Raw genomic sequence first — 23120 nt, 5'->3', positions numbered from 1 at the left:
GCCTGTAGTCCCACTGTATATTTTTATCCACTTGACCAATTAGTCCTTTAATTGATGCCTTTACAGGATTCATTTTAGTGCAATAATGGGCATCTTAGGCTTTACGTCTGCCATTTTATTTTCTTGTCTTCTCTGTTTCGTTTTTCCTGACCTCCTGTGAGTTAGATGAACATTTTTCAGAATGCCATTTAGTGTTTGTGGAATGTATCTTCCTGTAGAATTTTTTCTTTTGGAGTTGCTGTAGATGTTAACATAATGTAAACAACTTGCCACCGTCCATTGGTGCCATCCTTTATGAATTAAAGTGTGGACACTTATTTCCTCCAGGTTCCTGTACCCTCTCCTGTATATAATGGTCTTGAAGTTTTCATCTGCCTGCACTGAGAACCACATCAAGCACAGCTCCATCAAATCTATTACAGGAAACTCAAGAAGGCGAGAGCATTGTATTTACTGTATTTACCACGTTCTTGCCATTTCCCTCATCCTTTTCCCTTCCTGGGGTGCTCAGGTTTCTTATTTTATTATTCCCTTTCTATTTCAGGAACTTCCTTCAGCCACTCTTTTAGGGTAGGTGGGCTGACAATAAATTCTTTTCATTCTTCTCCTTCTTTCCTGGATATTTTTACTGGGCATTGAATTCTGTATTGCCCTTTCTTTTCTCTCCCTTGAAAAATGCTATGCCCGTTCCTTCTGGCTTCTGGCAAGAATTCTGTCTCATTCAAATTGCTTTTCTTCTATAGATGAGGCTATAGAAGTTCTTGTTACTTTCACAATTACTTCTTTGCAATTTTTAAGTTTGATGATATTCTGTTTGTGGTGCTCAGCTTCTTGAATTGTTGGTTTATCTTTTTCCAAATTCAAGAATTTTTTTTCCAGTCTTATAAATAGCAGTATCTTCCTCTGGAGCTCCGTTGACATCAATGTTAGATCTTCTGTTATAATCCTCAGGTGTCTGAGGAGGTTCTGTTCCTTCTTTTTTCCTTCCTTCCTTTTTTTTTTTTTTTTTTCAATCTTTTCTCTCAGTTGTTCAGATCGATTCATTTCTGTCATTCTGTCCTCAAATTTCATTGATTCTTTTCTGTTTCCTCCATTCTGTTCTGGAACCTACCCATTGGTTTCATTTTTGTTCTTGTTTTAAGCAGCTAGGGCTATATTCAAAGCATAAAGGGGATCACTTTTACATCTCCTCGCTGACAATTTCTACATTCCATTTCTATGGAAAGATGGGAATGACATCGCCAAACTGTTTTCTGCTGAAAGGGGATGAATTTTGGGGAAGTAACCCAAAGTCCTTCTTCTGTGTCAGGTGGGATGTGGACAGTTAAGGGCATTCAGCAGCAGAGCTGCCCAGAGGTCCACAGTGGCAGATGGCAGGTGACTGGATAAGGCCTACATAGGGCAAGGATCATGTTAGGACAACAATAAGCCAGACAGCAAAGCATGACTTTTTTGTAAGTGATTAGCATAAAAGCAATTAGGATTTCAGTCAGTCTCTGAAAACCATGATGACAGTAACTCATAATCATATCAGTGAAAAACAGATCAAGTTCATCAAGGTCAGAGGTTAGGAAGATGTGCAGTTCTATGAGATCAGGCTCAAATTAACTTACTCATTGAGTTTTTAGTCTCAATTATTTCTTTCAGTTCTAAAGTTTCCATCTGGTTCTTTGGATTTTCTCTTTCTTGACTGGTACTTTCCATTGCTTATTTGTTTCCGGTTAAATTATTTTCATGAAGTCTGATGGGCGGTTCATCAGATCTTGTTAATACCCTTGTTACCTCAATGCTGGCATCTGTGGGTTCTCTTTTCTCATGCAAGTTGAGATTTTCTTGGTTCTTGACAGAAGTCATTATTTTTAATTGGATGTTCGAATTTTGACTATTACACGAAACTGAATTTTATCGATGCCTCCTGTGTTAGCAGACCTCATTGATTCCACGCTGGTGAGAATGAAGGGTGTGATCTCATTACTGCCACTTAGGAGGGGCTCCACCTACTGCTGGGGGGCAGTGATCCCACTGCCAGGTGCCCCCAGGCCTCCACCAACCTCATTCTGAGTGAGAGGATCAGCAGGTGGTACCGTTACTGCTCCCAGGTAACATGTGCCTTGACACCACGGCAAAGGTACTCCTGATCACCAGGTAGGGAGGGAATGAGAACTCCTCACTTGGCTTCCTCTGAGCCCCCCTGGTGAGGATGCTGGGGCACACTCTTACTGCTGGCTGAGGACTAAGATCTAAATCCCTGCTCAGTCTTTGCCAAGGAGTCAGACTGCAGGTTTTTGGAGGTGTCTGACTTGGAGTTAAGAGGTTATTATCTAAGAGTTTTCCATCTTGCTAGGCTGCCCCTTTCCTGGTCCTTTGGCTAAAGACAGCAGGGGTTTCTGTGGGGCTTTTTGTTTTTTTTATCTGTGCTGATTGACTTCTTGACAGAAGTCATTATTTTTAATTGAATGTTTGAATTTTGACTATTACACAAAATAGGTTTTTGGAGGCATCTGGCTTGGAGTTAAGAGGTTAATATCTAAGAGTTTTCCATCTTGCTAGGCTGCCCCTTTCCTGGTCCTTTGGCTAAAGACAGCAGGGGTTTTTGTGGGGATTTTTGTTTTTTTATCTGTGATGATTGACATCTCCACTGCCTGCTTGTTCTAATCCAGGTCTGGGATACATGAGGCAGAAAGAAAACCACTTCCATGTCGTTCCTCAACCTGAGTTTCCTAGCCCATCTACCTAAGTCCCTCTTTCTTTCAGAAATTTCAGAAGTTTACTTCATCTACAATATCCAGGGTGTTGTATCCAGGAATAGGAAAAAGCATGTCTACTCCATGTTTTCCAGAAATAGAAGTAACTAAGTATATTTTAGCTGCTCTTGCAATGTAGTATACAGCTTGAAACTTCCTCTCCTTCTCTTCTACAAAAGTTAAGTCTACCCCTAAATAACCTGAACCTCTTATAGTAGATTTAACCTTTGAGTGGTGGGAGAGATAGAGACGGAGCCACCAGAGACTCTCAGGTAGAACAGCAAAGGGCAGCAAGGAGACCGAACAGAGGCGTGAGCAGGGTGTGCCCACGCCTGGCAGCGCCTTCACCACGGAGCTGGGCAGGGCTTTTTGATCAGTGCTTGGTCATTCTTACACCTGTACCCCATTGCCTTGGGGAAGAGGGAACTGTATTAGATTTGGAGTCAGGAAATCTGTTAAAGTCAACACCGTGACTTTGGGCAAGTGACTTCACCTTCCTCAGCTCTGTTTCATTCATCCTTAAAATGTGCTCTTTGGAAGATGATGGCCTAAGATTTCTCTCAGAGCTTATGGTTTGTAATTACTCTCCACAGCTCCTCCCGCCACCCCACCCCACATGCACACACCCGCTTCCGCAGGCAACCCCTCAGCAACCACTTTGTCCTACAGAAGTCTTTAAGGAGGATTTGCCAGCATGCTTCTCTGAGACATTTAAAACCTCACTCATCAGTTTTTGGAAATCTTGCTCATTTAAATTGTCACAGCTCAAGAGCCCTGGGATTTAAACCTTGGAAAGGGTAAGGCCCGTCAGCAGAATTTCTGTGTTAATTTGTAAAGAGATGAGGGACATTAAAACTTTCCACTCTACAGAAGGCAATAGAGAGTCTGCAGACCAGGAAGCCCAGAGGGGTAGTAGAGAAAGTCACGGACAAATGCCTGAAGGCTTCGGGCTTTGGCTTTTCCCTTGTCCTGCCAGGGTCTCTAGCCCTACTAGAGTAAGAAGGAGCTGGAAGTGAGACAGAGGAAAAATCATAGTTAGAGGCAAGCTTGGAAGAACTAGGCACAAGAACAAGATCTGAATGTACACTGGTTGGGGACAGCCATGATTTATGACAGACAAAAAGGTATCTACCCTCAAGGAACAAATGCATTCAGTAAAGCTTCCCGTATTTTTCATTTTTGTCCTTTATCACTCAGGCTACCAGAGGTGGTACCATTGGTTAAAGTGTTTCCAGGAAATGCTTGTTCAGACATAAATTCTTTGACATATAGTGACTGGACAAATTGTTCAAATCTTTAAGAAGAAGGCAGCTTTTTCAAAATTATTTATGCTTTCCACCCATTTTTTTGACGCCTGAGGGTGTTTTTAATACATAAGGGCTTTTTCTTCTGTTCCAAGCAGTCTTTGAAAATCCCTGCCTATGATGAGAGTTGTCTCTGATGGGCCTTTTGCATATGCAAATTCCAAGGAGGCAAAAGAAACCAAGCAGTGTGAGATGAGCCATGTGAAATACAGGATCCCTGTGATATGATTGGGGAATTAAGAGAATGGAAACTTCTCCAGAGAACCCTTCTGACCAGAAAAGTCCAAAGGGGTCCCTTCGAGAGGCTATGGGAAGTACTGGCTGGCCTCAGACCTTTTGTTTCTACTACCACCTCTGAATATTATTTTTTAATTGATGCTTTAATTGATGCCTTTTAATTTAATTATATTTTAATTATGAATCCTTGTGACCTATTCATAAATGCACTGTTTTAGTCAGTTTTTTCACTGCTGTGACCAAAGGACCTGACAAAAACAATCAGAGCAGAAAAAGTTTATTTGAGGGTTCATGATTTCAGAGGTCTCGGACCATAGACAGCAGGCTCCATTCCTCAGGGTGCGCGGTGAGGCAGGACATCATGGCGGAAGGGTGCTTGGAGGGAAGCGGTTCACATGATGATCAGGAAGCAGAAGGAGAGAGATCTCTACCTGCCAAATGCAAATACACACCCAAAGCCACGCCCCCAAAGCCCACCTCTTCCAGCCACAACCCACCTGCCTTCAGTTACCACTCAGTTAACCCCATCAGGGAATTAACTCACAGATTGAGTTAAGACTCTTACAACCCAATCATTTCTTCTCTGAACCTTCTTGCATCATCTCACATGGGAGCTTTTGGGGGACACCTCACATCTAAGCCACAACACAAACATAACATAGTTTGGTCAGTCCCGTTCCCTATACCTCCACCTCCCTGCCTCTCCTCCCTCTTCCTGGTCACTTTCCTCTACTCTGATCTTCTACTTCCATGAGGTTCCTCCGGCCCTTTTCTTTTCTCCTGTAGCTTTCTGAAAGTTCTTTCCAAGAAACTTTGAAGTTTTCCCAGGTCATGAGGCAGGCAGTGTTACTCAAAAGATTTAAGTATCTGTAGAACTGACAGTATTTTGAGTATTACCATTTGGGGAGGTAAAACTGAGCATGCTCTGTGCTCCCCATCTTGAGAGAGATTTGAAGTCTGACCAACACATGTGTCTCTCTTGTGTTGCTTCTCATCTCCTTCCAGCTTTCCTTCATTTCACAACTAAATTCCACACGACCAGGCTCAGTGGGGACTCCAACCTGCCTACAAGCCTTATGGGAACTGGCAAACCCAGAGGAGAGAAAACCAGCACCATCTATAGCTGCACAGAGCACTGTTAAGACAGATGCTTAGGAGCCTATGAGCCTCTAAGGCCCAAGACCTGGAAAGAAGACACCACAAAGAAATCAGAAAGCGCAGGATAGCTGATCAAAGTTTATAAGCAGTGTGACCAACAACAAAAGGAAGGCAGTGGACACTAGGGTCTAGGATGAGACTTTATTGGATTTTGCCCTTAGGAGGCACTGGTGACCTCAGCAAGAAGGGTTTTAGTGGAGTAATGGGACAGTGGGAGCTTGGTGATACTGAGCCATGAGGAAAGGAGACCTGAGTGGAAGCTAAGGAAGAGCAGTTTTGAGAATAAACATCCTGGTCAGCACTGGGGGCCTTGAGGGTGGGTTTTGAGAGCAGTGAGCAATGTTCCTGGGTTGAGGATGGACACATGGGAAGGAACATTGGAAGCCATGGAGGAAGGTGGGTTAGTGGAGCAAGATTCCTCAGGAGGAAGCAGGAAAGGTACCGGAGGAGGGTTGGCCCCAGGGATGAAAGACCGTGGGAGGCACGGTGGAGCCTGGAAAGGGTGACCATCACCATTCTCCCTGTGCCCTGTGACAGCAGAGTTCACTCTGGCTCACGGGACTCTGGTGGATGGGGGGGGCGAAGTCTCCACCAGAGGACTAAAGATATGAGGCTTTGATGATGGAGTGAGGGTTTGTGACTGCAGGTCAGGGAAGGAGGTTCATTATAAGAGGGGCCAGGAATATGCACCTGGGAGAAAAAGGTGGGTAACGGAGCGACAGATGGCTGCACTTTGTGTGGAAATTGATAATTATAAAAACAAAAGCAGAAGTCATTGACCTACAGAATTCAGCTTTGGAATGTCTCTGTGATGGCAGGACTTCGAAGGCAGTAGTCACCGTGGCTTATTGAGGTGTCGCTGTGGGCCTCTGACTTGCTGAGTTCAAGGCAGATGCCTTGTGTGTGCACAGCAGTGGAGGCACTGTGATCTTCCTCAGTGAGAGGCATCCTGAGATGTGTGAAGGGCCGGCCCTGGTGGTCCCTGCAGGGACTGTCTGGCAGAGAGCAGGCACCACTGGCTGGTATAGTGGGTCAAAGGAAGGTGAGGTGAAGGTCGAGAGGATTCGGGGAGGAGTCAAGGTTACACCATTGTAGGTTAGAAGGTTAGGGTGGGTTCTAGTGGGAAGGCTTGGAAAGAATGTGGTAGGAGGGGAGGAGAGGGGAGGAGAGGGGAGGAGACCTTCCTTGCTACAGAGCAGTTGGAGGCACAAGGAGGCCAGAAACCTCATGTTCTAGAGTCCCACATCTTCAGTGCCCCCACTTCATCTGCCATCCCCATGCCCTGCTCAGTCGGAGCTTGTCTGTGCTGGTTTCCCTCTAAATGCCCCAGCCTGGTCTCTGGGGTCTCTTAAACTGCTCTTTTCCAAGTGACCCTGGCTTTCCAGCAGCCTCCTCCTTGGAGTAATCAGGTCAATGTGACCTGGGCGAGTGGTCAGACTAACCACTTCATAACCTGGCTCATGTCTCTCAGTGTTGTGACTTCTGAGGCTCCTCTTGTCCCCTCCGTCTTTCTGGATGAATGCCTCTCTGTGCTCACTGGATTGTGGCGTGCTGGTCAAGACCTTATGCTGTGAGGGCTACAAAGCTAGGCTCTGGGATGACCAGGCTGCTCCCTAGCCTCTTGACGAGGGGAAGTCATTCAGTCCCCCATCTCTGGTTAAGCATGGGGTCACATATGTTGCATAGTCTCTGATCCTCGTGGTAGGTGCCTGGCCAACATTAACCACTAATGTGACCTTTGTCACAGTCCACCTTGAGGCAGTTAGGAAGGGCTGAAAGTTAACCAGGGTCCCAGTTATCACCCTGATGTGGCAAGTTCACCATCTATGTTTAGTAGATGGATCCCTTTGCCAGAGTCCTCAAACTCGGATGTTCTCTCCAGATCAGTAGGAAACACAAAGGACATCTTTTGTTTGGGGGTGCTCTAGCCAGTACTTGCTGTATGTACCTTGGAAGATGGAAAAAAATATTCTAAGTAGTTGTTTCTCCAGAATCTCAGAAAGCTGCATTCTAAAATTGAATCATTTTAGCTCTGCATGAAGATGCCTTCTCAGAGTTAGTTGGTCATTATGTTGGTCACTATGTCCTTATCACTTTAAAATGAGATAAGGCCAAGCCCAGTGGTGCACACCTGTAATCCCAGCAGCTTGGGAGGCTGAGGCAGGAGGATCCACGTTCAAAGCCAGTCTCAGCAACTTAGCGAGATCCTAAGCAACTCAGTGAGACCGTTTCTAAATAAAATACAAAATAGGGCTGGGGAGGTTTCTCAGTGGTTAAACACCCCTGAGTTCAATCCCTGGTACCGAAACAAAAACCTGAGATTAGTTGAAGGAGTCATAGTTTAAAATGCATTGACATGTGTTACCTTTGTCCCATGTAAAGAGAATCACAAGTGTTTACATAGTCCTCTCCTGGTTCACCTGTGTGAGCCCAGTTATTAGGTGATGAGAGGAAAAATACACTTACTAATGTGACCTCTGAAACTGACCTTACAGTGTTTAGCACTCTAAATAACAGCCTCTATGGCTTCTCCTTTCCCTTATCTTCCTCCCCGCTTCCTTCATCCCTACTGCCTCCTGTATCCGTCTTAGAGAGACCAACATCATCATTTAAGACTATCTCTAAATTAGATGGTGAGGATATGGTTGGGAAAAGGTTTGGGAAGAAAAAGAGTTGAGAAGATTTGGATGAGCCAAGTGCCAAGGTCCTGTGTTCCCCCAGCTCTATTCTTCTGACTGAGAGGGGCATTTGGGGTATAGAACTGAAATTGTTCAACTGCTTGTATTTCTCCTTTCCGTCTGCATTTCCAAGGACCTTTCAGCACCACAGTTCCAATTCCCATGGCAACCACTTTCCCTGACCCCCTCTCTGCAGGACTCAACCTCACAAGCTCTTTCAGTTAATCATCAAAAAGTTGATGTGAAAAGGCACACCCATGCATTGCTGGTGGGACTGCAGATTGGTGCCGCCACTCTGGAAAGTAAGGAGATTCCTTAGAAAACTTGGAATGGAACCTCCATTTGACCCAGCGATCCCACTCCTCAGTTTATACCCAGAGGACTTAAAACCAGCATTCTACAGTGATGCAGTGGGCAACTCTCGCCTTGATACACCATGAACTGCTGGGCCTCTCCCCAGAGTTACTGACTCTGCATTTATGGGTAGTGCCACGAATCTGCATTTCTGTTTTCTGCCCACCCCATATTTTTATTGGTACATTATAATTATACATAAAGGTGGTATTTGTTGTTACATATTTGTACACATGCACAATACAACTATTTAATTTAGCCAATATCATTCCCCAGTATTTCCCCCTCAATCCCATCCTCCTTCTCCCTGGTCCTTTCCTCTATTCTGAGCTCCCTTTAATTTTCATGAGATCCCCCAAACTTCCTTTTCCTTTCCTCTCTAGCCTCAACATATGAGAGAAAACATATCACCCTTCTTTTTCTGAATTTGGCATCTTTCACCTAACATGATGTTCTCAAGTTCTATTCATTTTCCTGCAATGCCATAATTTCATTTCTTCTGCATGGCTGAATAAAACTCCGTTGTGTATACAGACCACATTTTCTTTATCCATTCATCCACTGACAGACACCTAGGCTAGTTCCATAGTTTAGCTATTGTGAATTGTGCTGCTATAAACATGGGCATACATATGTCACTATAATATGCTGACTTTAATTCTTTAGGATAAATCCCAAGGAGTGTCATAGCTGGGTCATATGGTGGTTCCATGCCTAGGTTTTTAAAGAAACTTCATCCTGATTTTCATGGTGGTTGTACTCATTTCCAGTCGCTCCAACAGTGTGAAAGTGATCCTTTTCCTCTACATCTGCTCCTGCGTTTATTATTGTTTGTATTCTTGATGACTGCCATTTTAACTGAAGTGAGATAAAATTCTGTTATAGTTTTGATTTACGTTTTCCTAATTGCTAAAATGTTGAACATTTTTTCATGTATGTGTTGGCCATTTGTATTTCTTCTTTTCAGCAGTGTCTGTGTAGTTCATTTGCCCGTTTATTAATTAGGTAATTTAGTTTGGGGGTTTAAGTATTTTGAGTTCTTTATATATTCTGGATATTAATCTTCTGTCAGAAGAGTAGCTAGCAAAGATTTTCTCCCATTCTGTAGGCTCTCTCTTCACGTTCTTCATTGTTCCCTTTACTGTGCAGAAGCTTTTTATTTTGCTCTCATCCCATTTATTAACTCTTGATATTATTTCCTGAGCTTTAGGGGTCCTGTTGAGAAAATTGTTGCCTGTGCCTATTGTTGGAGTGTTGACCCCATGTTTTCTTCTAGGAATTGTATACTTTCTGATCTGATCTGCAGGTCTTGGAAGGATCAGTGTTTCTAACGAATTCCCAGGCAGTGCTGATACTGCTGGCCCAGGGACCAAACTGACAGCAACTGAAGTAAGCTGTCTCCTTTTCTAGTCTCAACCAACTATGTCTACAGCTCAAGACTGCACAGCTGCTTGTCACACACAGGCTCCTGTGCCGGCTCATCTTTCCTCCTAAGCCTGTAGCTGAGCTGCTGGCCTTCACGGGCCCTCAGCCTCCTGGTGTGCCCATAGCCCATCTCATAGCTCCCCACCTCCCTCCACTACAAAACCCACCATCTCTTTTAGTCTGCTTGGACTGCTGTAACAAAATGCCATAGGTCACACAGCATGAGCAACAGAAATCTGACTTCTCATGCTTCCAGAGGCTGGCAAGTCTGAGGTCAAGGTGTTAGCAGGGTTGGTTTCTTCTGAGGCCTCACTCCTGGGCTTATAGTGGCCATCTTCTCCTGCTGCATGCTCACGTGGTCATCCCTCTGTGTGTGTCTTGCTACTGTCCATTTCTTATAAGTTCACCAGTTGTATTGGATTACAGCCCACCCTGGGAATCTCATTTTCCCTTGATAGAACTTTGAAAACCTATCTCCACATATAGAGTGGAAGGTCCTGAGGGTTAGGACATCAACATGAGTTTTGGGGAGGGACAAAATTCAGCTCTGAACACCATCTCATTCTTTTTCTCATGGGAGAGGAGCCAACTTCCACACTTCTCAGCCTCCACCCTTCCCATGCTCCTTGTGTTTCATCCTCTCCTCTGCCCAGCTTCTTGAGGGGAACCTGCAGCCTCCCATGGAGGCTGATGGTGGAGCAGGGCCCACATGGTGTGGGCTTTAGTGAGCTGCACACCAATACCTTCCCCTGTGATAACTCTGTAGACAACACCAGGATAAGCAGAACCTAGTAACAAAGGAACAGGGTAACAAAGCACTGACAGAGGAACAACTGGCTCAATGGGGCCTTCATTCTTGTAATCTCCAAATTGCAGGCCATGTGCTGCACTGACTCTATCACCTGCCACCCCATTTCGAGTCTCCACCTGGAAATGCCCTGGAAGAAACTTGAGGAAAAAAAGCGGAAGGGCCAGTGTGCTGCCAGCCCATACTCTTTCTTACTGTAGTGCAAACCTCTCTAAAAATGTGTTAGGAATCTCTGTAGAAGAGAAGATCACCACCTTCCATTGACAGTAATAATTCCTGATGCTCTTTACATAGTGTCACCCACATTTTCTCATTTGATCAGGAAGAGCATCCCATGGGGTCAACCAGACCAGTGTAATATGCCCACTTCAGAGATTACAAAATGAGTTTAAATAAACGAAACAGCACGTAGGTTGTGATCTACTCTGAGGACTGCCCTGTCAATCATACTCTGCTTAGCTCATTTCTTCTCCCTTCTCAGCATCTCCCAGGCTGCAGTCATGCCCACCAGCTCTTTGCATTTTTGTCTGTATGCACCTAAGCACCACTTACGCATGGGGTCCAGGGAAGCTGAGGTCCTGATCCTAAGCAATATATTGGACTCTAGGGGTTTGGTATGCTAATTTTTTTCTAATACTCATTAAAATAAATCATATTTTTTAGAATACACTCCCTGTCTCACACTCTCTTCCCACTGCTGTGATTTCTCTGTGAAGCTACAGAGGCATGTTGACAGCACTGTTTTTCAAACCCTTTGGCTGCTAGCCACAGTAAGAAATAAATCACATTGCAGCACACTGCTCTCTCTCACACACACACATAAAACAAAAGCCAGTTTCACAAGATAATGCTTAACCTGAGTGTGACACACACTATTTTCTATTCTATATTTTAATGCTTGTTGTGATCCACTAAATTGATTTTATGACCCAGCAATGAGTCGCTTCTGTGATTGGGGGAAAAAAGTCCTTTACAGGATGTTCTGGCCAAACTTCTATTTTGCTTGTACCTTCTGTGGGGATACTGCAGGAGTCATGCTGGTGGGGAGCTCCTGGGCTCTCTCAGGGGCTCCACTCAGTCAGCTGTAGCCCCCAAAGGAGGAGGGGCTTCCTTCACACTGAGGATGCTGTAGCCCCAGGCTTGCTGGATTCAAGGTGAAAGTCAGGGTCTCCACCATTCCATCCCTGAGAGAGAATCGGGAGACCCACTCACTGGGGAATTTCACAGATAATTTCCCCGCACCCTGCCATGGGATGATTGGAGATCCCATCCTAACTACTTCATCTCATCACGCTTCTGACCCCAACTGAACTGGCAGTAAGCTTTGGTGCCTACAGCTTGGATGTTTGCCTGTGCAGCATTTTTACAGGGGTATTTTAAAGCCTGACTCTAAAGTGTTCTTCTACAAATGCCCGAGATGTCCACCATTAGAATTTACACCATTGGTTTAAACACTGCTATCCCAAGATTCTTCTAAATGCCAGTGTGCCCAAACTGAAAGTCTCGGGCTTTGCCCTCTCGTCTGCCTTTACCTTTTAGTTATAGAAGATGATTCTCCTTTAAAAGGAAATCTAGAGCAGCAGTCACCACCCTTTTTTGTGACAAGGACCTCTGTGGCATTGTGGTGAAGCCATGGGACCTCTGCTCCAAATAGTTTTCGATGGACGAAGAAAGATGTTTAGGATTGCAAAGCTAAAACACGCGCACACACACACACACACACACACACACACACACACGCACACACACACACAATTCTAAAAAGCATGATACTATCAAGATAGTGTCAAAATATTTTTAATTTGTAATACAGTGATAACATGCTTAACCCATTAAAGAAAATCTAGAGATCTAGAAGCAGGTCTAGTAAATAATTTAGAACAGTGATAATAACAATCATCTGTAAATATTGCAAAATATCTGCAAAAATTGTAACATGATGAAATAACTCCTGTCCCTTGAGGGCTTTGGGTAACACTGCTGTGATTTGTTTACTTTTATAATATGGAAATGCTAGATGCAGTTAGAAGTTAGTGGAATTAAAGGTGTAATTGTTCTCCCACCCATGTGCACGGACCCCTGTATTCTATCCACAGACCCCACTGAAAGAGCCCCAGGTCTAGGAGCTGTCTGCTGGCCTTCTCAGCTGGCTCACCCTTCCAGGTCTGAATACATCATTGGCTGAGCCCTGTTCTGCACTTCCCGAACCTTATGGGGCCCCTCCTCCCACCTCTGACACCTGAACTCTGTCATCTGATCAGCCCAGTTGGAGCAGCCCAGAGGAGACCCACACTCAACAGTATCTGGGGGACAGTGTTAGTGATGATTCTTCCCAAATTCCTGGAGAGATCAAGCAGAAGATAGCTTGACTGATTCCAAGCAACCCCTAAATCAGTAATCTCTCCCCCTGTAATTATCTCAGTGTATAATAATATGGACAAGAATCAGTCTCTGTTTAAAGCAAATTCTTCTTTATTCTCTGACCTTTTCATGAACACCTTGTGTCTTGGGTCATATATATAGATCTGTGTTCAGCAAGTAGGGTTTCATGGGACTCAGTACACATGTGTCAACAGCAAGCCTGAGACACACCACCATCTACCAAAGGGAGACCAGTTCTCGTCCAGAGGGGCAAACAAAATGAATGTCCTTGAGGATCAGTCAGGCCACTCAGTAACCTATCAGAGAGCAAAAGGATAACTTGTCATGGTGAGACTGGCAAACAAGAGGGTGCCTGCCCTGTCCAAAGGCAATCTATTCCAAATATTGTATTTTCAAAGTATATATATTGGGCTGCTTGGCTGCAACTTGGACCATCCAACACCAACTCTGAAACCTTCATGCAGAATTCTCTCAAAAGGTGGCCAGTACCATCTGCACAGCTCTCTGAGACCCAGAGGGCTGCTGAAGCAAGTCCACTTCAGAAGTGGATTCTGACAGTCCTGACCAGGGACACAGGAATCGGGTGTCTCTGCTTAAGATCTTGGTGAAAGTTTAAAAATACACACACTCTAAATTTTTGGCAAGGTAATTATGACAAAATACCTTTGAGAGAAAAGAAAAGTGAAATTAACATAAATAGCCCCAGAAAATTCTGGAAATGATTTAAGGAAAGTTAGAGTCTTTAGAATTATCTTAAGCATTTGGGGATGAATAAGGATGGTGGTTCCTGTATCCTGCTTATACCCCATTTTTTTCCTTCCATCAAGAGACAAAATCTTGAGTTTAGAGGTTTGTCCAAGGAATCAGTTCTTCTGTTCACAAACTGGTCCTTAGGTTCATACGTCAACCCTTTTAAACAACCCCCAGTCCACTTCCCTCCAAGTCTAATCCAGGGCAGGGCTGGAGGCTTCCAGGAGGATCTGCTGGGCCAAGGATGACATGGTTTTGTGTGGGAAGGGGCTGAGGAACATGGCAGGGGGCAGGGGAGATGTGTCTGGGGAAGTTAGATGGGCATTATCCCCAGGTGTCACTGGGGCAGAAAAGGCTACCTGGATGTAAGAATCTCACTGCGCCACTGGCTCTTTTCCACCCTGTTCAGGTGGCCTGGGGACATGAAATTGTCTGATCTGACTGAAACACCTTCCCATGCTCTCTCCCAAATCAAACTGTCCCCAGGCCATTGGACAAGATGACAGGATGCCACCTGCACTCAGAAATGGGCAGTAGGGATACTGGGGCAAGTTGGCATAGCAACAGACTTCTTGGAATCCCTGGTAGGGATGTGAACATGGAGGAAGCCCTCCCTGCCTGAAAGGTGCCTGTTAAGCCTAAAACTGGCCAGCAGGGGCAGCAGAGGGCCTCACCTGTATGGACAGGAAGTGAGCAATGGCACACACCTGTTACTTCCTGTGAACAGGTGTGCCTGTCTTTTGGAGGGATCGTTCAGTGTCTTGTCTCAGTTAAAGGGCACAGTGATTCCTCTGCCCTCCCGAGTGGCCAGACGCATGACACTGAAAGGACAGAAGAGTGAGAACCCACTCTTGAAAGGACTACCATGGCTCCATCCTGTTCCTGGCACACAATGTGCTGAATTCAGCCAGAAGGCATCATTTAATGTCTAATAGCCTGAGGACTGCCTTGTGTGGCCCTTCTTGGTCACCTTGGTGTCAGGTTTTGGGGTAGGAGTGGTCCTCAGATTTCTCCTCCACTTCCTTCCCACGCTGGTTCCTCAGGAAGGCAGGGCAGTGCACGGAGAAGGTGGTGACCGATATGCAGGGGAAGTGGCCCCTGGTCCACCTGGGTCCTCCAGAGTGTCTGCCAAGTGGATCACCATATTGAGGGCCTGGCTCTCAGTTTCACGGGTGTAGGAACTCGGGGCAATCGTGTGCTGACAGATGCACAGCAGTCCCAGGCAGAGGCTGACCTGGGCACCATGTAGCCTATGTGAAAATAATTTCCCTAGTGGCAAAGTGGATTGATGGAAAACCAGACATGCTTGGATTTAAATTGGGCTTTGATGTTTACTAGCTATGTGACCTTGGACGAGGTTATTTAACCTTCTCTATTACTTATCTGTGAAACAAGGGTAATACACGGCTCCAGCCTTGATGGTGGGAAGAGTATCGAATGCAGTGACATATATGCAAGTACTTAGAATAGTACATGTCACTCTTGTATTGTTATTAACCTGCACAGTAGTATAGGTTGAGCACTGTAATACTCCAGAAGATACCATTCACAAAACTCCAAGGTGAATAGTGCCCCCAGCTTCACTGTGGGGCAATCTACATGACTATACACAAAACCCCTGACATAAGAATCCTGTCTTTGCAGGATTTAAATATTATTTAAAAATCACAGTTCATTGTATGTGAAGCACCTTTTACCTAATAGGCACTGTAATACATAGTTGATGTTATTATTTATGCTGGGAGAGACATCTGGCAGCTTAAAAGCAATACTTACACAAAGTACTTCTTCCTGTTGGGCAAGTTTGCACAGAGACTAAATTTCATTAAAAGGCTATTGAGGAATTTTAAGTAAGTGAAAGGAAGTTGAATATCATCTCAAGGTTATTCTCAGCATCAATAGGGAGAGGCCTCAATTCCAAGGGCATCAAGGGCATTGCTCTTGGGACTGGCGAACTCACTGTTTGGAAAAGAGCACCTCTCGCTCTGAACTCGGGCAGCAGGAACCACGGTGCTTGTTTCTTCATCTCTCCCCCTTTTGGTTTCTAGCCGCTGCCAGAAGCCTCTCCTGCTCCATTACCACATGGGCCTGCTACAATTAATTAGATAACTGCATCTCTTACATTAGTTAATCTTTAAATTAGTCTCCTCCTAATGAAATTTTAGGGAAGCCCCACAGGCTCCTTGATGAAATTTGGAAGGCCTCTTAGTCTCATCAGCCACAAATTGTAGAAATTATTAACTGAAGCAATATTCCAGCAGAAAGAATCCACCAGGTGTGAAACTCCAGCCACCCATCTCTCCAAAATCGTCCTCGGGAGCTGTGGGACACCTTCCCCATGGTGGGAGCAACGCAGGCTGCCTCTTCTTCGTTCCGCCTTTTTCGTAGGGTTGTTGCATAAACAAACCTTTGGCATTAATCACACTTTAATGGCAAGTGATTCCAAAAAGAAATCATTCATCTCAGCAGGCTGAGATGTGCCATCCGTGGGGTGTTTGAAGCAGCTCAACATCCTGTCCAACAGACATGATGTCTATAAGACACAGGGGAGGCCAGGACACTGGGAAGGACATGAAGCAAACAAAGGGAATAAATGGCACAACGTTAGGGTCGTTAGTATCTTGGGGGACTGTCTGGGCCAATCCTTTCATTTAACAAGAGTGAAAGCTGAGGCCCAGCTGGGACATGTGTCTTGCCTGAGGCTACAGAATTAATTGGCCCCCTCCATTGGCTGGGTAGAGACAGGTCTGGCAAACGAGGAGTTTCCTCTGGCCTTCTGCACAGGGAGGAAGGGCTCTCGTGCTGGAAGTGGTGGGTCACCACCGGGTAGACAGCCCAGCAGCCTCAGAGGATCGGAGCTGCGCAGCCAACCCTCAGGTCCTATAGTTAAAGCATGGCACCCAGGGGAAGAGAAGATGGCTCATGTCGTATCAGAGCCAAACCTGAGACATTCATCCACTCCCACCCAGCACTTGGAGGTGTGAAAAGACATTCCAAAAGAGAGAGCCCAAAAGGGACAGGCAGCTAGAACTCCCACACGGCTTGCTTTGCTGAAAAACAGAGCCAAGCATGGGGGCGACCAGCCCAGGCAGGGGGAGCTTGGAAAAGTCAGGCCCGACAGCTGCAGCATCAATAACCGCAGTCCGCTCCCCACCCGACGGAGTTGAGGAGGCTGCGTGAGGGAGCCGGGGGCTGGGGCAGCCTTCTGAAGCCAGCTGGTCTCACTGACTCCTTTGACGGAGGTGGAGACCGAGATCAAGGGTCAGAGAGGCTGAGCTGCTACAGAACCGGAGCTGCCTTGTTCTGGTCCAGGACTCCGTTCTGGGCTTCTCTTCTGCTGGGCTCAGTCATGGCAACTTACAGAGCCATGGAGATAAAAGACCACACAGATTTATGAACTAGGCCTTTGGTGACTCCAGCAAACTATTTGTACCTCCTCCTACATGTCAGCATTTGTCATGGGTGGCTCTATCTGGCTGTATGGTCCCGGGCAAATTGAGTAGCCTTGCCTGCCACCCCGTCTTCACCTGTGAAATGTGAATCATACATAAGAAGCGGGTGTGCGGGTTAACCGTGACCCAGCACCAGGCCCAGGACTGCAATAAGTGCTCCCACCTCATTTCCCACAAGAGGGCTGCTGCTTCTGCCCACATGGACTTCCTGAGGTGCGGGTGTCTGTTTCTCAGTGGGTTTGCGTGATCATGTCCGTGCATCCACAACCCCCCGGGGCAGGAGGATCACCACAAGCTCCAGGCCGGTGTTTCCAACCTGGAGTATCTTCTGAGAGACGCCTTTCCCCCTTGTGTTCATTAGAGATTTCAGAAAATCTACCTCCTCCCTCTAGAGAAGAGAGATGTCCCCAAAGCCCACGGCTCCCTGCTCTGTTCGCAGAAATTTCCTTTCTCTTTGATTGCCTTCGGGTTCTAATCATCCAGGAAGAGAGCAGCACCAGAGACTAAATTACAACTGGAGGGACGGAGATGAGGAAAATACCCAGGATGAATGACAGGCTTCCGAGAGGCCATTGCAGCCTTGTCTGTCCTCAGGAACAGGCTGTGTTCAGAGGGATTTCGGGAAGCCAAGGGTCAGAGGGAGCAAGAAGGTGGGAGGGCAGAAACAGGAGCTCCTGTAGGTTAGAATGTGCTTTCCCTTTATCCTTTAAGAAGAACAGGAGAAACCCGTTATCTAGCCCTCTGTTGGGTTTGCACAAATCCTCCCCAGTGGGATGGAGGCCAGCCTCCAATCACGGGCTCCATGTGCTGCCGACCTGGGCCCCCACCACCTCTTCTGAAGATCCATCCCAGTCAACAACAGCAGAGGTGGCTGGGGACCTAGTTGGCTTCTGGGAGCCCACAAACATCTCTTCTGTGCTCTGCAAATTGCCATCCTCCTCTCCAAGATTGGATCAATTTCCAGCACTTCATCCTTTGCACTTTGATGTCACACAATATCTCTGAGAGTTCTTTTAACGTGCAGTTTCTGCTGATGTCCCTTCCTCTGGGACATCTTCATCCTTTTTGTCACAACCGCTTCCCTCGTTAATGTCACCAAGTTGCCCTTCATGAAATTCCTGGAGCTGTGTATCCGCAGTCTCTCTGGTGGTGGCAGCGTCCCCGTTCCCACGACGGCTCTTTCTTCCATAGCTCCATTTACATTCAGTTCCAGTTCCGGCGTGACCACTTTTCTGTCTCTTTGCTGAGCTTTGCATCTTGGCTGGTTTTTTTGTGAAACGTCACATGGGTTTGTCACCAGGAGACAGGCAAGCCACACGGCTGTATGTGTTGCTGTCAGTGTGTGAACTGAGCCACAGACCCAGGACGACCAGTCACCAACCTACCATGAAAGGAATCTGGGACTGCCACACTCCCTGCTCTCTATGGAGAGACTTGGGGAACGAAGAAGGAACAACAAAGCTCGCACTTGGCGGTCACTTGTAGTCACCAAACCACGACAGATCAAGTTTTAATGGCATTGCTGGGGGACTGATTGCAATCTCCATGATAACTCGTGGGAATTGAGCAAAGCAAGGACTGTTTGCACTGCACACTATGTCTGTGTGTCCCAGAACGAGATTCAGAGCTGTGTTTTTTTGATGCTCTTCATTTTTATATAAATGCTAATTATACTGCATAAATATTTGATCTCCCAATGTCATTTTCCCGTCTCCTGTGTCTGCCGGTGTAGGTCTTCCCTGGCTGGGCCAGGAGCTACCTGAAGTCTGCACCCTGGCTCTGTCATCAGGCCTGGAGCTCCCAGACAAGGCCTAATGGCCCCTTTACCTGAGTCCACCTGAGGACCCCCAGAGGCACCGCTCCTGGCTCTGTTGGGGAAGGTTGGAGGTAACCAACTGTGTAGAGTTGGACTGAGGGTCACCGTCCAGTTGCTGGAGAAGCCATGCAAGGGCCTCCTCAGAGATGCTTGTGGAAGAAGGCCTGTCCCCAAGGCATCTCGTGGCACTCCAGCAAGCCCCGCCTGAGGCCGCAGCCTTCTGTCTGCTCCTCGTCTCCACCATTCATTGCCCTTTAGAGTTAAATTGATTTTAATAGCATCCAATTTTCTCAAGTGCTGGAGAGACAGACAGGTTACAAAGGGATTGTTATTACCACCTTCTTTTCCTCTGAGATTCCCAGACGGACATTAAAAAGTCATTTCATCTGACACTTGATCCCTGGGCCCAGGAGAGATGACCAAGGAAATAGCATTGGGTCCAGGCTATAGGCTTCCCCTTTCCCCTTTCTTGTGAGTGATGGAATAAAAAACCCATCTACAGATGCATGAATATGAGTGTGCGTGTGTGCATGCATGCGTGCATTTGCAGTGCAAGTGAGCCTGTGTGGGAATTTGGCCCTCCATTGCTCTGACCCGGGGTGTGCCCTGTGCAGGTGTGAGTGTCTTTCTTAGTCATCCGTATCCTCAGTATTTGGCACGTGGAAGTGCACAGTAAATATTTGCTGAACAAATGTTACCAATAGATAATCAATGAGGTGGCGCCATGTGTATGTACACCAACCTCTCACCTCATTGGTGTGTCCCTTCTCTGTTCCCGATTTCCTATCAGGAATAGCCAGCCTGAGCCATACCGTACCAGTGCATGAGCAGGGTATGTTTGGAAACTGTAGAGACAGCCTCTGGGGGAAAGAGAGAGAGGGAGAGAGAGAGAGAGAGAGAGAGAGAGAGAGAGAGAGAGAGAGAGAGCGCAGACCCAGAAACCCTGCCAATGCTGACAGTGCTGTTCATCTAGGAGTCCTTTCTGGCAATCTGCCTGCCAGTGGAACTATCTAGTGAGAAAAAAAAAAAAAAGTTACCAACCAGCACCAAGTTGGGCCCAGAACTCGGTTGGGCAACACCAGTCTAGTGCAAACTGTGTGTCACTGACCAAAGGCAGCAGCGGCCAGATGAGGGACTTGAGGCTGGGGAGGCTGCACGAGGAAGCGGTTGCTCCCCTGGGAAAGGGTTTGCACAACGAGACGAGCAAAGGCTTTTCAAACAGGGAACCGGCCAGGGCGCCAAGAGGAGTGGAACAGTGCAACCAGCAGCCAAAGCTCCTAGAACTTTCCTGAGCACTTGCACTTAGCAAGCAACATGAATTCATAGGCACCTGTGTGATCCGCACAGGAAGGCCGGGAGGTGTGGCCTGAAGCTGGTGTTCCAGGGTGGGGTGACTGTGCGTCCTTAATGCTGGCGCTGTCCTCGAGGCACATGCAATTGGTCTGTGAAAGTTGCCTGGGTTAGAATCCATGAATGTCTTTATAGATCATCCCTGTCCTCCATGCACCCATTAACCGTCTCATAAAACATGCCTCGTTATGGCCAGCAGGGCTTCCCAACTCTAAAATCCATTTTATTTTAAAAATGAATTCTTCAAGTTGTTGCTCAATGAGGAAAGTCTTCATGCTGACATTTCTAAGAGGAGACAAAGGAGGAGGGAGCTCTGGGGATCACCCCCCTAACCCCGGCTGGGACAGCATGTGATTTTTCCTGTCCCTTTTCCTGTCTGTCCCTCAGGAGGGAGATGTGTTTGCACATTCCTGTTTCTGGAGGTTGTGGTGAGGATGAATTTATCTCAATCACTCACCCTTGCCACTAGACATTTGCGATTGTCTCTATAATTATTAGGACAAATCATGGAGCCCACAGGCTGCTGAGCCATCTCTGGGCTCTGAGCACAGGTGTGGCCCTTGTCTTTGCTTGCAGCTCTTGGCTCCCAAGCTTGCATCGCCATCTGCACCTCTCTCTAAAGCTGCATGTCCAGCAGCCCCTGGACAGCCCCATGGGATAGTCTCCTGGGTGGCTTAAGCTTAACCATACTGTGAACACCCCTCTGAGCTTGCCATTCCTCCCCTGATCTCCCAGCACATGAATGGCATGCAGTCACCCCACCTCATGCAGGTCCTGCGAGGTGCTGGGTGGGCGTGAGGAGGCATGTGGCTCCTGGTGTCCCCCATTGCTGTCCTTCTGGATAATTCTAACAAGAAGCAAAGGAATCCTCTTAGATGTCTCTCTCCCTTGCCTTATCCCCAACCAGTTATTAAGTCCCCTCAATAACAGGTCTTTTGTTTTCTAATCTGCCCTAGCCCCTGCCTCTTCCCCATCCCAACCGGGTCAGACCATCCTCTACACTGGAATGGTTAATTCGTCCTCCACGGCCTCCTTGCCTCCAGGCTCTAGTGTGCTGTTCTTACTCTCATAGCAGTCACTGTCTTCAGAATAAAAATCAGCCTCCTGACTCTGACATCAGAGCCACAACTGTCCAGACCCAACCCATCCTCAGTCCCATTTATCACACACTACACATAGTGTATTAGTCAGTTTTCTGTCACTGTGACAAAATACCTGACATAAATCAACTTAAAAAGAGTAAAGGATCTTTTTGACCCAGGGTTTCAGAGGTTTCAGCCCATTGTCACTTGGCTCTGTTGTTTCTGGCCCATGGTGAGACTGAGCATTATAGCAAGGAGCATGTGGTACGGTGAAGCTGCTTACCTCACGGTGTCCAGGAGGAGGAGTGGGGTGGGAGGGCAAGGACAAAATATGGCCTTCAAAGGTCTGTCCCCAATGACTTACTTCCTCCAACGAGATGCCACATGCTAGAGGGTGCACAACTTCCTAACAGTGCCGTAGGCTGGAAACATTCTTTTAGCACTTGACCTTCAGGGGACAATTCAGATCCAAACCCTAACATACAGTATGCTGCACGCACGTGGCTTTGCAAACCTATCGATCTCTTGGCTGCAGCTTAGTGTGCTTTCCTGTAGGAGAAAGCCCTTCCCGCCTCCCAAGGTCCCCTCTCCACCTGCACACCGGCACACCCTCACCCTCACTCCACTGGGTGAAATCTGCTTGCTCCTCCAGCCTCCGTTCAAACACTACCATTCTACAAAGCCTTCCCCAGGGCCTGAAGAGAAACAGCCCCGCTCTCTTCTGTCTTCTCAGAATGCCTTGTTGGTAACTTTGGCCAGCATGTGCCACACTGTCCTGTAACACGCTGAGACTCACTCACATTATTTCCTGAGCAACTAATAATAGTCATGACTATGATGAATATGAGTGATAACCACTTGACATGTATCATCTCATTTAATTCTCAAAAGACTGCTTAGCTCAGGTCTTAAGTGTCACCCAACATTCTGTGCTAATGGCTTGATCCCCAGGGTGATCCTATGGGGAGGTGGTGACATCCTTAGGAGTGTGGCCTGGCGGGAGCTCTTCAGGTCACTGGGGGCATGTCCTTGAAGGGGACAGTGAAACCCCAGCCCCTTCCTCCTCCTCTCTTGCTTGCTAGCCATGAATTGAGCAGTTTTATTCTGCACCAGGCTCTCTCACCATGATGTGCCACCACAGGCCCAAAGCAACAGTGCCAACTGATCATGGACTGAACTCTTTAAAACTATGGGCCAAAATCAACCTTTTCTCTTTATAAGTCAGTTATCTCAGGTATTTGTCATAGTAATGGAAAGTTCGCTAACACTGAAGCCTGTGAAGAAGGAGCGTTACTTCCCCAGTTTTTCACAGGAGGAGCAGACTTAGACAAGGTAATAGCATTCTTCAGGTCACATGACCTGTGAACTTTGTGTCCAAAAGTTCTGACCTGGGAGCTCACCTCTCGCCCCTCAGTACACTTCCTGCCAGAGGCCAAGAGGACAGCGAAGGCGAAACCAACTCTGATGAGTCGCAGCCCTGCAGCCTCCACCCTCCAGCCTCCAGCTTCCAGCACCTGGAGGCAGGCTGCCAAGACGTAAGAATTACCGGATCCACTGGCTGAGGAGTTGGAGGGAGGCAG

The sequence above is a fragment of the Sciurus vulgaris genome, assembly GCF_902686455.1.
Source record: "Sciurus vulgaris genome assembly, chromosome: 7".
NCBI lineage: Eukaryota > Metazoa > Chordata > Mammalia > Rodentia > Sciuridae > Sciurus > Sciurus vulgaris.
This window is presented reverse-complemented; position numbering follows the sequence as displayed.